General features: G+C 40.8%; 1 long non-coding RNA gene across 1 annotated transcript; it reads left to right on the plus strand.

The window, feature by feature from the left end:
* Positions 1 to 3,082: 3,082 nt before the first annotated feature.
* LOC113940255 lies at positions 3,083 to 7,098 on the plus strand. The gene is made up of 3 exons (XR_003525422.1): positions 3,083 to 3,193; positions 3,299 to 3,364; positions 6,988 to 7,098. It is a non-coding gene; the product is annotated as an uncharacterized LOC113940255 (long non-coding RNA).
* The last annotated feature ends 6,327 nt before the right edge of the window (positions 7,099 to 13,425 follow it).

A 13,425-nucleotide genomic window follows, 5' to 3' on the forward strand; every position in this document is an offset into this window, starting at 1 on the left:
TTACAGTCACACTGAACAGCTACATCTTCTCGAAGAGAAAAATACTATTTCTACCAACAGAGAATTTAAAAGTTGGAAAGGAGAGAGAAGAAGAATGTCATGGAATCTTTGCTCAACTAGATTTATAGCACAATAGTGCTAAGATTATAACATTAGCCAAAGACGATGTAACAAAACAGATTCTAACCCCGAGTTATGGGAACTTACACGCATTCAACAAATATGAGCCAACACGGAAAAATCATACTCCTTCTTCCCTATGCCCTCAAGAAATATTTATCTGGTAATTTTAGGGCCCAAATCAAACTTGCCAGAGCATAATACAAAGGTGACATTAAGCAAATGCAAAAAATCAAGGTTTTTTTTTAAGCTATTTATGACTTAGAGTTCTGACTGTAGAATTGTGATAATAATGGTTATTTGTGTCAGGCTGCACACAATCTAACCTTCTCAGTTTTGAAGGGTATCTCAGGGCTGAGGATTGCTGTCTTTCAGCAGTGCATAGACCAGCTGGCTGCCTCCCTCAATACCCTTTCCAAAGGTAGTTAATGTTATTCAATGTTGAATGGCTTTGTGCTTACTCAGTGTCCAGGAGGCAGCCTCTGCTAAGCAGACAAGTCTTTTCGACCACTAGCTCAATTATTACAGAAACGAAAATTCCTCTGTTTGCCACATCAAATGGTAGATTATGGCAATTACTCTCCTGTCTCCCCCTCTACCAGTCTCACTGAGACCAGCTTAATGGTCAACCTCTTATACTCCTTCTGTTCCCAAGTATTATCAAGACTGCAGATAAACACCCCAACCTAACCCTTTTGCTTCACCTTCGTCTTTGGGGTTGCTTGCTTCATTTACAGATAGCTGAATAAATGTGTTGAGCTGTCTGCATTTAAGCAGAAAATGACAGTGATTGTCACTAAATATAATGAGTGCCGTATGTATGTTTCATTGAAACCACAAGCTCAAATTAGCCTGTCAGAATTTGACTGTACCCTGATGCCAGCCTGTCAAGTGACTCAATTAGCTCAAGAGAATAAAGAAAAGGCTTGTCAAAGCCATCAAAGCTTTCCACTTGCTCAAGTCCCATCCTTTTGCTCACTGTCTTTATTAAATCTAAATGCATTTTATATTTGCAGATAGGTAGATGCCGTCTCTTCACCACCTCTTCATCAACTCCCTCTTCACCACCACTTTCTTACAGAAAAGCTCATCAAATCTGTGGAGAGGAAAAGGAAGTTATTTCTTTGCAGGTCCATAAAGCCTGTTTTTCGTGATGAAAGGAAATATTTACCTGTAGATAAAACCTTATCAGTGGCTAAACTTTGTTTTTCTTGCAGAGCACTAAAAAGCATTAGAAAAATATTGAATTTAGAGATGAATTGAAAGAGCAGGGACTTCAAGGAGGAGTGTTGTCTTATAATTCTTTCTTTTCCCACCAATGCATACACAGAGGCACAGACAGCATTTATTGTTACAGACGTCCCAGAGACCAGCAACTTGCTGAGCCACGTGGACCCCCATAAGCCTATGGGACCAGATGGGACCCACCCGAGAGTGATGAGGGAGCTGGTGGAAGAGCTCGCCAAGCTGTTCTCCATCATTTACCTATAGTTCTGGATCACTGGGGAGGTCCCAGATGACTGGAAGTTGGTAAATGTCACACCAATCCACAAAAAGGGCCGGAAGGAGGACTTGGGAAACTACAGGCCCGTCAGCCTGACCTCAGTGCCTGGCAAGGTTATGGAGCAGATCATCCTAAGTGCAATCACACAGCACCTACAGGATGGACAAGGGATCAGACCCAGCCAGCACAGGTTTAGGAGGGGCAGGTCCCGTCTGACCAAGCAAATCTCCTTTTCTGATCAAGGGACCCGCCTGGTGGATGAGGGGAAGGCTGTGGATGTGTCTACCTGGACTTCAGCAAAGTCTTTGACACCGTCTCCCACAGCATTCTCCTGAAAAAGCTGGTAGCCCACGGCTTGGACAGGGGCACTCTGTGCTGGGTTAGGAACTGGTTGGAGGGCCGGGCCCAGAGGGTGGTGATGAACGGTGCTGCATCCAGTTGGCGGCCGGTCACCAGTGGTGTCCCCCAGGGATCAGTGTTGGGCCCAGATCTGTTTAATATCTTTATTGATGATTTAGATGAGGGGATTGAGTCCACCATCAGCACATTTGCAGATGACACTAAGTTGGGGGGGAGTATCGATCAACTGGAAGGCAGGAGGGCTCTGCAGAGGAACCTGGACAGGCTGGAAAGTTGGGCTGATTCCAGTGGGATGAGGTTCAACAAGGCCAAGTGCCGGGTCCTGCACTTTGGCCACAACAACCCCATGCAGCACTACAGGCTGGGGACAGAGTGGCTGGAGAGCAGCCAGGCAGGAGTTTGGATTGACAGGAAGCTGAACATGAGCCAGCAGTGTGCCCAGGTGGCCAACAAGGCCAATGGCATCCTGGCCTCTATCAGGAACAGTGTGGCAAACAGGTCCAGGGAAGTGATTCTTCCCCTGGACTCAGCACTGGTGAGGCCACACCTCGAATACTGTGTCCAGTTCTGGGCCCCTCAGTTCAGGGAGGATATTGAGGTGCTGGAACAGGTTCAGAGAAGAGCAACAAGGCTGGTGAAGGGACTTGAGCACAAGTCCTATGAAGACAGGCTGAGGGAACTGGAGAAGAGGAGGCTCAAGGGAGACCTCATCACTCTCTACAACTCCCCAGAAGGAGGTTGTAGCCAGGTGGGGGTTGGTCTCTTCTCCCAGGCAACTATCAGTAAGACAAGAGGGCATGGTCTTAAGCCCTGTCAGCAGAGGTTTAGGTTAGATATTAGGAAGAAATTCTTTACAGAAAGGGTAATCAGACATTGGAATGGGCTGCCCAGGGAAGTAGTGGATACTCTGTCCCCAGAGGTTTTTAAGATGAGACTGGATGTGGCACTTAGTGCCATGGTCTAGTAACCGCAGCGGTATTGGATCAAGGGTTGGACTTGATCATCTCAGATGTCCCTTCCAATCCAGCTGATTCTATGACATTCCTTAGCAATAGCACTTGCATCTTTTCCCAAAGACCCCTTCTCTGCTTCTTCCCAGCTCTCAACTCTGATTCCACCACCTCTTTGTAATGTCAAAGACTCTGTAATGATACCAGCTCATTAGCAAGTAGGGAAAACAAAAGAAATGGAATGACATCCTCCTAATCAGTATTATAGGGGGTTTTTTCCTCTGACCATGAGAATATTAAGATTTGTATACTTGTTTAAAAAATAATAATTAAAAAAAAAAGTGATTCATGATCTCTTCCACAGACTAGACTCTGATATGCTGTTGATGTTTTACAAGATGAGGAAACACACTCATTGCCAATTGTGAAAGTACGGGCACCTTGTGAAGTGCTTTGGAAGCTGCACCAAGCCAACAGTGTCTCCAAGGGGATAAAGAAGGGGTGTATCTGCGTCCTGCTTTTTCCATGCCAGTTGATCACAATTCAGTAATGCCAGTTCCTGTACTAGCCTTGTAGCTTGGAAAAAGATTCTTGTCAGCCCATTTCATTACACAACTCACAGCACAGTTGTCCTGAGGATTATGCTCTTGTCACTGTATTTGAAATGGTTTCCTTTAAAGAAAGCAGCACCCAAAATTCACGAGCTTCCCTTAGGGCCATCTCCAGCAGCATCTAAGTATTAAAAATGAAATAGATTTCATTAAAGAAATAAAATCAAACTTTTAGTTCCAAGACTGAAAAACAAATTACAAATAAAACATAGGACCTCACACCAAGATACAAAATTGTGCTTAGAAGACAACACTTCTAAGGTCTCAAATCTCCTGAGATGCCAGGATAGGGATATTTGCAAAATAATCTAACAGTTGTTTAGAGAACTGCATATCTTAAAGAGTTGCACTGACTTACACACTACGGGAAGTGTTGGTGCAGGACACTACCTGCCAGAAGAGACCAACCTTCCACTTTAATGGCATAGCAACTAGCATGGTAAGAGAGTGCCTCTTCTAAGCTGATATCCTAAACTTGTAGCCAGCACTCTCAGTTTCACCCCTTTGTGGTTTGGATTTGTTGAGGAGAAGGGGACTGAGTCAAGTTAAGGGCAAGTCTGGGTTCAGGGCTATCTCAGCTTCCACTGGCCTCTTTGATGAATCACTGGCCCCATGGATGCAGAGTGGGGCATACAGCAGTGCTTCTATTGTCCCAGTCTGGCAGCTTGCCATGTCAGCATGGGCCCACAGCCCCAACAAGTCCTCATTGGCCTGGCAAGGGTAGATAGCAGAGTGAAAGGTACTACAAATCCACATATAAACCATAGGCATCTTTGGGGATCCAGGAAGAAAACTGAGAAAGAACCAAGACACCTTCTAAGCTATCCTCTGTTTCTGTGAACAAAAGGAGGTGGTATATTTTGGCATAGAACTGCTTGCTTCACATTCCAAAGTGCCATCTGATCACACACACAAGCATGCATAGATTATTTAATCAGCGGTTCCACCTGAAGGAAGAGAACAAATGAGTTGTTGAAACATCTAGGACTTTTTCACACTCTTTCAAGATGTTCACAGGGGAGGAAAAGATAAACACTGAAAAAAACAAAGAGAAGTGAAGAGAAAGGCTGTGGGAAAGTTTCAGAAAGAAATAAAATACAGGCTTCAAATATCTTAACACTGCTTTGGGACACTGCTTTAGGCTCCTGGAAGGTATCTACTTGACATCAGCTAAGATTGCCCCAGTGTGTGCATGCCACTGAAGGGGGAGGAGAGTAAAATAACTGACAAAGCAGCAGTAACCTCTTGCAGGTCTTCTGTTCCATTCAGATGTCAGTGTTTAGCACTTGAAATATCTTTTCACCCAAACAAACAACATCAGGTTTTATTTTGAGAAGGACAAGACCCACAGACGAGGCTATGAGAACACGTCATCTAGCTCAATCTGTGTCATCTTTACATTGCTTGTCTTGCAACCAATATTTCTGCACTTTAACAGATAATAATTGCTCAGCTTAAAGGCTTCTTCTTTGGCTTTGCTCTTGAATAGTCTAATATGCTTCAAGTGCAGCATATCTTTCAGGAACTAAAATTCAAGAGAGCATTAGAACACTTGCTCCAGTACACAACTGTAAATGCTAGTCAAGCCAAAACAATCTTCACTGCTTCTGCAGTTATGCATGAAAATGCAGGTCTGATGGATGTAAACCTTTTTAAGTCATGTATTTGTTTATAAAGAAAGCGCTCCTCATGAGCATTCCTCAAGAACCTTATTTCTGAGGTACCTTGGGATTCTCAAGTCTACAAAAGGTAGCCTATTTACTCTGTTATATGGTTTGTTGAAGCTTCAACCAAGAGCTGCTAAACAAAAAACTTCAGTTGTACTGAGTAAAGAAAAAGCAGCATTACCAGTGCACTAACATTTAAGTATTAATTAGACATGATTGGAACATGGAAACATTTAAAATAAATGCTCTTTGTGATATTATTAAATGTTAAATTTTATGCATACTAAATAATTTTGTAGACTGATAAAATAACTTCTTTCTGTGGCCTAGGAGATGCATAATTAATATATTTTTTTTCTAGCCATCAGTGTTTAATTATTAAAAAGTTTGACTAACAATTAGATGGCAAAAGCATAAAAGCCTTTTGAAAAAGCCTAACATTTATGTTAAGAATAGGACTGAAATATTTTTACTAGAAATTTTTTATTATAATTTATTTTAAAGTAGCATATACTCGTCTCTTTAGGTTCTTCTGAAATCTGGGGTAAGGAGAGGGTTTTAATTTCTATTCTCTAGTTTCTCCTTGAATATATATATACATAACTCAAGTATGAGAAACTAACTTACAATATAACTGGAATTTTGATGTTTATGTTGTCTTTGTATTTGATACCAGCCAAAACTGAGACTTTTAACAATAGTAACACTTTTCATTACAGATTGATAAATATAAAATAAATCTATAAATATATAAAATAAATAAAACGTAAATTTATTAAGAAAATAGAAAAAGTTCACACAAACTTGCATTGACAAAAAGGGAACCCAGAACAGTGTCTTGACAGGAGTTACAGAAGGAAATCCTGTAGGGACAGTACTGAACACACATGTGTGTGAATTTCTAGACTTGGTATGAATTTCTAGACTTGCCTTCACACACCAGCCTGCTGGTGGCACATGACAGCCCATAGCACAGGCAAGCAAACAGAGCATCAGCCCATAGACAAGCAAACGGAGCATCAGCCTCCAAGCTTTACGTTTAAATGCAAGCAAACGGGCACACAGGCAGGAGTCGCAAGACAAGGAGAAATGAGTGCTCAGAATCACAGCTGACGGCAGCCCATTGGTCACAGCCCATGGTAGCCCAGTTCTTGTTGAGTTTCTGGTAGGTATTATAGAAGTTTTAAGGAAAATTACAATCAGGCATTTGAAATAAAGCAATGGGGTCACTTCAAAGTGATGGAGGAGAGTACTGGAACTGCTCACAAGTACCGGTGCTAACAGGAGACAGCACAAAAGTACTTGCCCAAGAACTTTAAAAAATTAGGATGAAAGTGTCTGGCACTTCTGGCTTCAAGATGGGAGATGGAAATTAAGCTCTTGGTGCTGGGAGGAAGGACAGTTAGGCCCTAAGAGAAAAACTATGGCTTATATTTCACATGACAGGGAGAAGAGCAGAGTGATGACAAATGATGTGCAGTACAAACGATGACTGCAGCAGGAGTACATAGTTGTATCTTAAATGGAAGGAGAAAACACTGAGTCCTTGGAAATTGTTTGATATGGAAAAGTGAGAGTAATTATGGGGAAAATATAAGTGGAACTTATATTTTCTTGAAAGTGGAACTTTCTGTGGAAAGAAGACTCAAGTTAAATGACTGTATAACCCAGGAGTACAAATTTCAGTATAAAAAGAAAGAAACAAAATGCATCTCTACAGTAGCTTTCTTATTACAGGCTAAAAGCTGACTCTTCTTTTTCCCTGATTTCCAAAGCATCACAGCACCACCATTTCACAGGAGTCTAGTAAGAATCAGCCCAAGCTTGAATATATGCAACAGGATCACTGCTGCTGCCCAAAAGGCTTTTCTGGAGCTTTCCTCCCCCACCCTCTGAAGGAATAAAAAGCTGAATAATGTAATCAACAGCAATTCATTTCCTTGAAATTTAGCAAATAAGCAGAAAACATGTACTGTGGGGTAAGGTACTTCAGAAAAAAATTATTCTACAGAAGCAAACTGGAATTTCCTCTGTTAATGAAAATTTTAAATGTATAATGCTCTACAGATATACAGTTCAAATACTGTTCTTCAGGGGATATATCATGATAGGAATGATGGAGTCCAAAACCATTAATGAGGATTCTGGTTGAAGCATACAGACTTCATGAAACAGTTGTTTGAATAAATGTGAAATTGCTAGCCAGGAAAGTTTAACTCCCATCCAGAAATCAATTAAGTGCCACATTAACTAAATGTGCATGCAACTTGTTCCACTAAAAGCAATGTGTGTTCTTATTGAGTAAAAGATCCCACTGCATTTGCTCTCCTGAAAAACACCACTGATGACAATTCAAAACAGGAATTAGTTCTTTTTTTTCTGTTCCACAACTGTTCTCTTGCCACCCTGCTACACCCTACCTGGCAGTATGGTGTTGCCAAAGGATGGTTTCTCACTAGTTTCTCAGTGGTAGAACCTGAGCCTGCCATATTCCCCCAGAGTGTCTATAGAACTGTCAGAAAGTCTTAAAGATTACTCCCTGGGTTGTGTGACTCCAGGACAAAATTCATCTACCATCACAGAAGGTTACAAAGACCGGAAGACAATTGAAAATACAAAAACAATTTAAAAACAAAAAGTATTTAAGTTTCTACCCAGTACCCATATTCTTTAGATGCAGAAGCAAATAGTCAGCAAGTAAAACATGAAAGCAGGGGAGGACACTGCTACATTGGAAAAGAGGAAAAATGAGAGAAAAATAATCAAATTGGGAAAAAAAAATAAAATACTGATTCAGAGGCATTTACAGTGGGATTTCCCACCATAAAGCCAGAATCTGATATGTCTACTCTTCAGAGATCTTTTGCAATTCCTTAGTTAAGCCCACTAAAAAAAAAGAAAACAGAAGAAATCGGAAGTAAACCTGTAGTTTGGTAGATTTTTGTATTTATTCTTTATGAACATCCACCAGTGAATAAAACTCGGACTCTACTTACTAAAGAACAAACTCAGCATTTAAAAATTAAACTGTTACCTTTAGAAATGCAGTTCAACTCTGATGAACTGAAGTACTCCTTTCTTTCTGAAAGGCACTTTGTATCACATCTGGATATCACAAGGTAACTACTGTCAAGTCAGAAGTACAAAAGAAAGGACAAGGAATATCACAGATATGAGTGTTCCAGCGCAAGAGAAAGATTCCAGACTTTTGAGTGTGAGATAGAGGTTTCATACCTCAGATCAATGTGACCTGGTTCAGAGTATTGATACAATTCATTACAAATGCTACTCCACAAAAAAGTAGCTCAAATACATTATTTAATCCTGAGCTTTGTCTTTGAGAAGTTGATCTTCATAACAAGTTGGCTTACAACACTGCAAAAAGATATGTGGACACCTTCTCCATGTGAATAGTAGAGGTAACAAACTCAAAATTCTTGTTTTGTAAAAATGCAGATGATTCACCACAACTCAAAGGAAAATAAATTTTTTCCTATTCTCATACATTTCAGTACAGATGACCAGAAATACTCTACAGACTTTACTAAAGCTATCTGCGACTTAGGCTGATTTAATACAAAAGCTAAAATATTTTTCTCACAGGTTAATAAGGATGGAAACATTTGGTTTTTTCTCAATCAACATCTGTTTTCATTGTTGTGAAATATTTTGACAGAACGATTTGATTTTTCATTAAAAGAGGGGAAAACATGAAAAGGAAGACATTCCATTATTTCCTATAGAGTAGCCTCCTTGATTATTCAAGCTAGCATTTTAACGTCTGAAAAACACCTCCTGATTTTTAACTTTGAATAAAGTCTTAGAATAGAGTTAAAACCCAAGTATAAAATTACTGAAAAATCTCCAACCAGCCAAACTTCTGAGGGTAGAAACACAAAATTTCTGAGGCTTCACAGAGTAGCCCAGACCTAATCCATATCCTGAAATAGATGCAATATTATTTTACATTTAGTCCAAGAGCAAAACCTGCAAATCTTTACAGGGAGATTTCCTATGAAACCAGGAGTGTTTTTTTCCAGTCATGACTAGAAGGTAAGCTCCCTGATGACACAGGTCAACAGCAAATACGATTTCTGCTTATTGCAAACACCAGCCTCTGCAGAATATTAGAGAGACTCTGCAGTAAAACTAAATAGTACCTTTAGATGTAAAAGTGTGAGTAGTGTCCTTTTCACTCCATTCTTCGGATGTCTTATGGGTTTTGCACACACACTCTGTACAGAAATATCTAAGCCAGCTCAAGGCCTTCTAGAAGGACAGTTATCTTTGCTTGTTATTCAGCCTACGCTTGTCTTCACTTGAAAGAAACAGCTATCTTGCTTAGGTAGAATATCACTTAAAACAGTTATCAAAGGTCCAGATCCAAACTAAGCTTTGGCATTCCTAAGAGTATGAAAATGACAATTCTCAGTTAAATCAGAAGTCCACCTAGTCCAGTGCCTTGTCAGTAACAGTGGCCATGAACAGATGCCTTGGAAATGATGCAAGAAAAGAGGAAGAATGTCTGAATCATAGCATCTCTCATGCCTTTTCACTGCTCATGGTGGAGGAGTTTCCCAGCCACCTGTGGTGTCTAAGTCAGTTTTACATTGTATGTATCTCTCAGGAACCTGTCTTTTCTCCTGACCTCCATGATATCCCATTACTTAGCTTACATATATCCTTTTGTTTCACAAGGATTCAATTCTACAAGAGATTTCTTAGCTCGGATTCTTACTAATTTGCCTAGCATTGAAAGGATGGCATTACTACCTCTTGTAATTGGAACTCATTCAATTAAAACTAAATAACTTGTTAATAAACAGGATACTGCAAAATACAAGTGAATAAGGACAGCTACTTAATTAAACAGATGGTAAGCTGTAACACGGATATTTCTTTGACGCACACCTGCAGTTTGGATGTGAAGTAATTTCTCCACTTCTAAAAATATATGAGTTAATAATTTTCAAGCTATTAAAGAAACTGTTACATAAAAAGTAGTGATTTTGTTGCTTTTCTTGTCTTCTTTGTTATTTCTTTTCCCCCTAAGGAGTAAAAGATAATTTTTTAAAAAGTGAAAAAAATTTTCCCGGAGAAGCTGGCAGGCCACGGCTTGGACAGGTGCACTATTTGCTGGGTTAGAAACTGGTTGGATGGCTGAGCCCAGCAAATGGTGCTGCATTCAGTTGACCACCACTCACTAGTGAGGTTCCCCAGGGCTCAGTATTGGGCCCAGTCCTGCACCCTCAGTAAATTTGCAGACACTACCAAGTTGAGTGGGGTGTTGTTCTGCTGGAGGGTAAGAGGGCTCTGCAGAAGGATTTGGACAGGCAGGATCGATAGGTCAAGGCCAATTGTATGATGTTCAACAAGGTCAAGTGCCTGGTCCTACACTTCAGCCACAACAACCCTCTGTAGTGCTGCAGGCTTGAGGGAGAGTGAGTGGAAAGTGACCTGGTGGAAAAGGACCAGGGGGTACTGATTGACAGCCAGCTGAACATGAGCCAGTAGAGTGCCCAGGTGGCCAAGAAGGCCAATGGCATTCTGGTCTATACCAAGAATAGTGCGGCCAGTATGGCAAATATAGACACTGAAGAAATGAGGCTACACACACTGTGATTTGGTTTTTGGGATTCTCCACAGAGCTCTCTCTGCACTCCCCTTCTATTAACCTCTTCAGGTAAACAGCACCTGATGTTGCCATTCAGTTAACTAAAATTCCCAGGACTTTTTGCAAACTCATTGTTTTGGTTCACACACTATCTCCAAGTCCGAAACACTCCCTTTTGATTCTAACTAATTGAATGCAGGTGTTGCTGGCTTAACTTGCTCCCACAGCCAGCAGGAGCAGGGAAGTGATTGTCTCCCTGTACTCAGCACTGGTGAGGCTGCATCTGAAGTACTGTGTCCAGTTTTGGGCCACTCACTTCAAGAAAGACATTGAGATGCTGGAGAACGCCCAGGGAAGGGCAGTGAAGCTGGTAAAGGGTGTAAGCCATATGAGGAGAGGCTGAGGGAGCTGGGGTGGTTGGTTTATCCTAGAGCAAGGGAGGTTCAGGGGACACCTTATCATGCTCTACAACTACCTGAAAGAAGGTTGTAGCAAGGAGTGGGTCAGTCTCTTCTCCCAGACAACTAGTGACAGAAAAAGAGGACATAGCCACAAGCTTCATCAGGGGAGGTTCAGGATGGATATCAGGAGGAATTTCTTAACGGAAGCAGTTGTTAAACTTTGGACTAGGCTGCTTAGGCAGGTGGTGGAGTCAACATCCCTGGAAGTGTTCAAGATATGGCTGGACATGGCACTTAGTGCCATGGTCTAATTGACAAGGTGGTGATCAGCCAAAGGTTGGACTCAACAATCTCAGAGGTCTTTTCCAACCTAAATGATTCTGTGATTCTATATTGGAAAGGGAATTTTCTGCCTCACTTTTTCACTTATACAAAGCCTTGTTGAACATCTACAGCTCTCAGTCATGTGGATAAGACTTACAAAAACTACTCCTTGGATGATGTCACTTATCTCTCTTCCTCCCTCATCACCATACAAATGTGATTTATGGCAACCACTATGAAAACTGCCCTTTAGGACCTTTAATAGCAGACTATACCACCTGTGACATAAAACGCTTAAAAACATTACTGCTACTTGAATTGGTCTTTCCTTTCATTTTGAGCTTCATTTTCAGCAAATGTAATCATCCACCCCAGGCTTTAGAACATTAACTTCTCTGACTTGCATTTTTTATATTAAAAAATCCCCATCAAGTTTAAAGATGAGTGTGGGAAGGAATCGAAAAAAGATTTTAATTGTGCTCTGTCCCAGGTCAATAATAAGAACTGCTAAGGGCAGAGATACCAAGAGAGAATAGGAAAAATGGCTATGGCTGGTGAATGGTACCTTAGACCAGCAGTCTGGAGCATAATAGCCCAAATACTATTTAGTAATTGCTCTCTTTGCCTGTAGAGCTTCATTTCTTTTATATGTTTTTTGCCCTTGTAATATCTTTAAACTAGCATCCGAAAAAACATCACACCGTATTGCCACTTAGAAGCTAGGCCAATTCTACTACATGCTAATTTTAATGACATGGAAAGGCATAAGCTATCTGCCTGTAAGCTGCTAAAGCCCGCATGCATACACAAGTGATCACCACTACAGTTCTGACACTTCTCTTTATGCTAGACATGGTGAGAATACCGCAGTGACAGTATTTATAAAGGAAATTTGCAAGTTTTTTAATGGAATGCATGGGGTCTGTTTACATATATATTAGAGAACAGACTTTTACAGGGGAAGGGAGGAGGGGAAAGATATAAAATTCACCAGAAAGCTGAAATTTCCAGTCTGCACCAAAATTGAAACTGTTTTCATGCAGATGTTGCCTGCTGGGAGATTTAATTAAGTGACTTAGGGGTATCCTCAGCAGACAACTGTGCTCCTTGGCCAGATTGCTTCAGTTCCCAGTGTACTCTGCCATTTCCACACATAACAAGTATTTGACCTTTATCAGTTGTGGGGTCTTACTCCTGTGGAATGTCCATACTGAAGAAAAAGTGAATGAGAAACAACACTACAGTATCCTGGGACATCATCGCTGGACTACTGAATAGCTAGCTGACAGTATGAATTTTGAGAAGAAAGTTTCAAGTTTTCTCCTGAGAGCAGTCACTTTTCATGGACCAGCACATAATTGAGTCAAAACCACTGTTTCAAGAAAAAGAATTTACTTGTGTCTAACATATACACAAAATAAAATTCGTCTCTCTTAGAGAGCATCCCTGGGTTTTGCAACAACATTGGTGGGCTGGGGGGAGTGGAAGGAAATAATTCATCTTGTTGTCAGGTCTTGGGGGAAAAAAAGAAAAAGAAAGGTTAGCCCAGTGCAGACTACTGTCATAATGCTTGGACATCACTGAAGTCTCACATAAAACATCAGCAGCAGTTTTGAGTGTCTAGTGGTCCTCTTCAGATGGGTAAAAATTACTCTCAAGTAAGATGATAACAGAAATATCAATACCTGTATTATATATCATGGTTATAGCACTATCAGTTGTCTTCCCCTTATTGCTCTGTGCCCTCATTGTACAATTTAGTAGTATCATGTAGTAAAGATGTTCATTGCAATAACTACATTGGAGGCTGTAGTGAGTTTCTGTGGCTAGGTTTTGGTAGCCAAGGGTGCTACAAGGGTGGCTTCTGTTGGCAG

Source organism: Corapipo altera, unplaced genomic scaffold, assembly GCF_003945725.1.
Source record: "Corapipo altera isolate COAL_440 unplaced genomic scaffold, ASM394572v1 2b, whole genome shotgun sequence".
NCBI lineage: Eukaryota > Metazoa > Chordata > Aves > Passeriformes > Pipridae > Corapipo > Corapipo altera.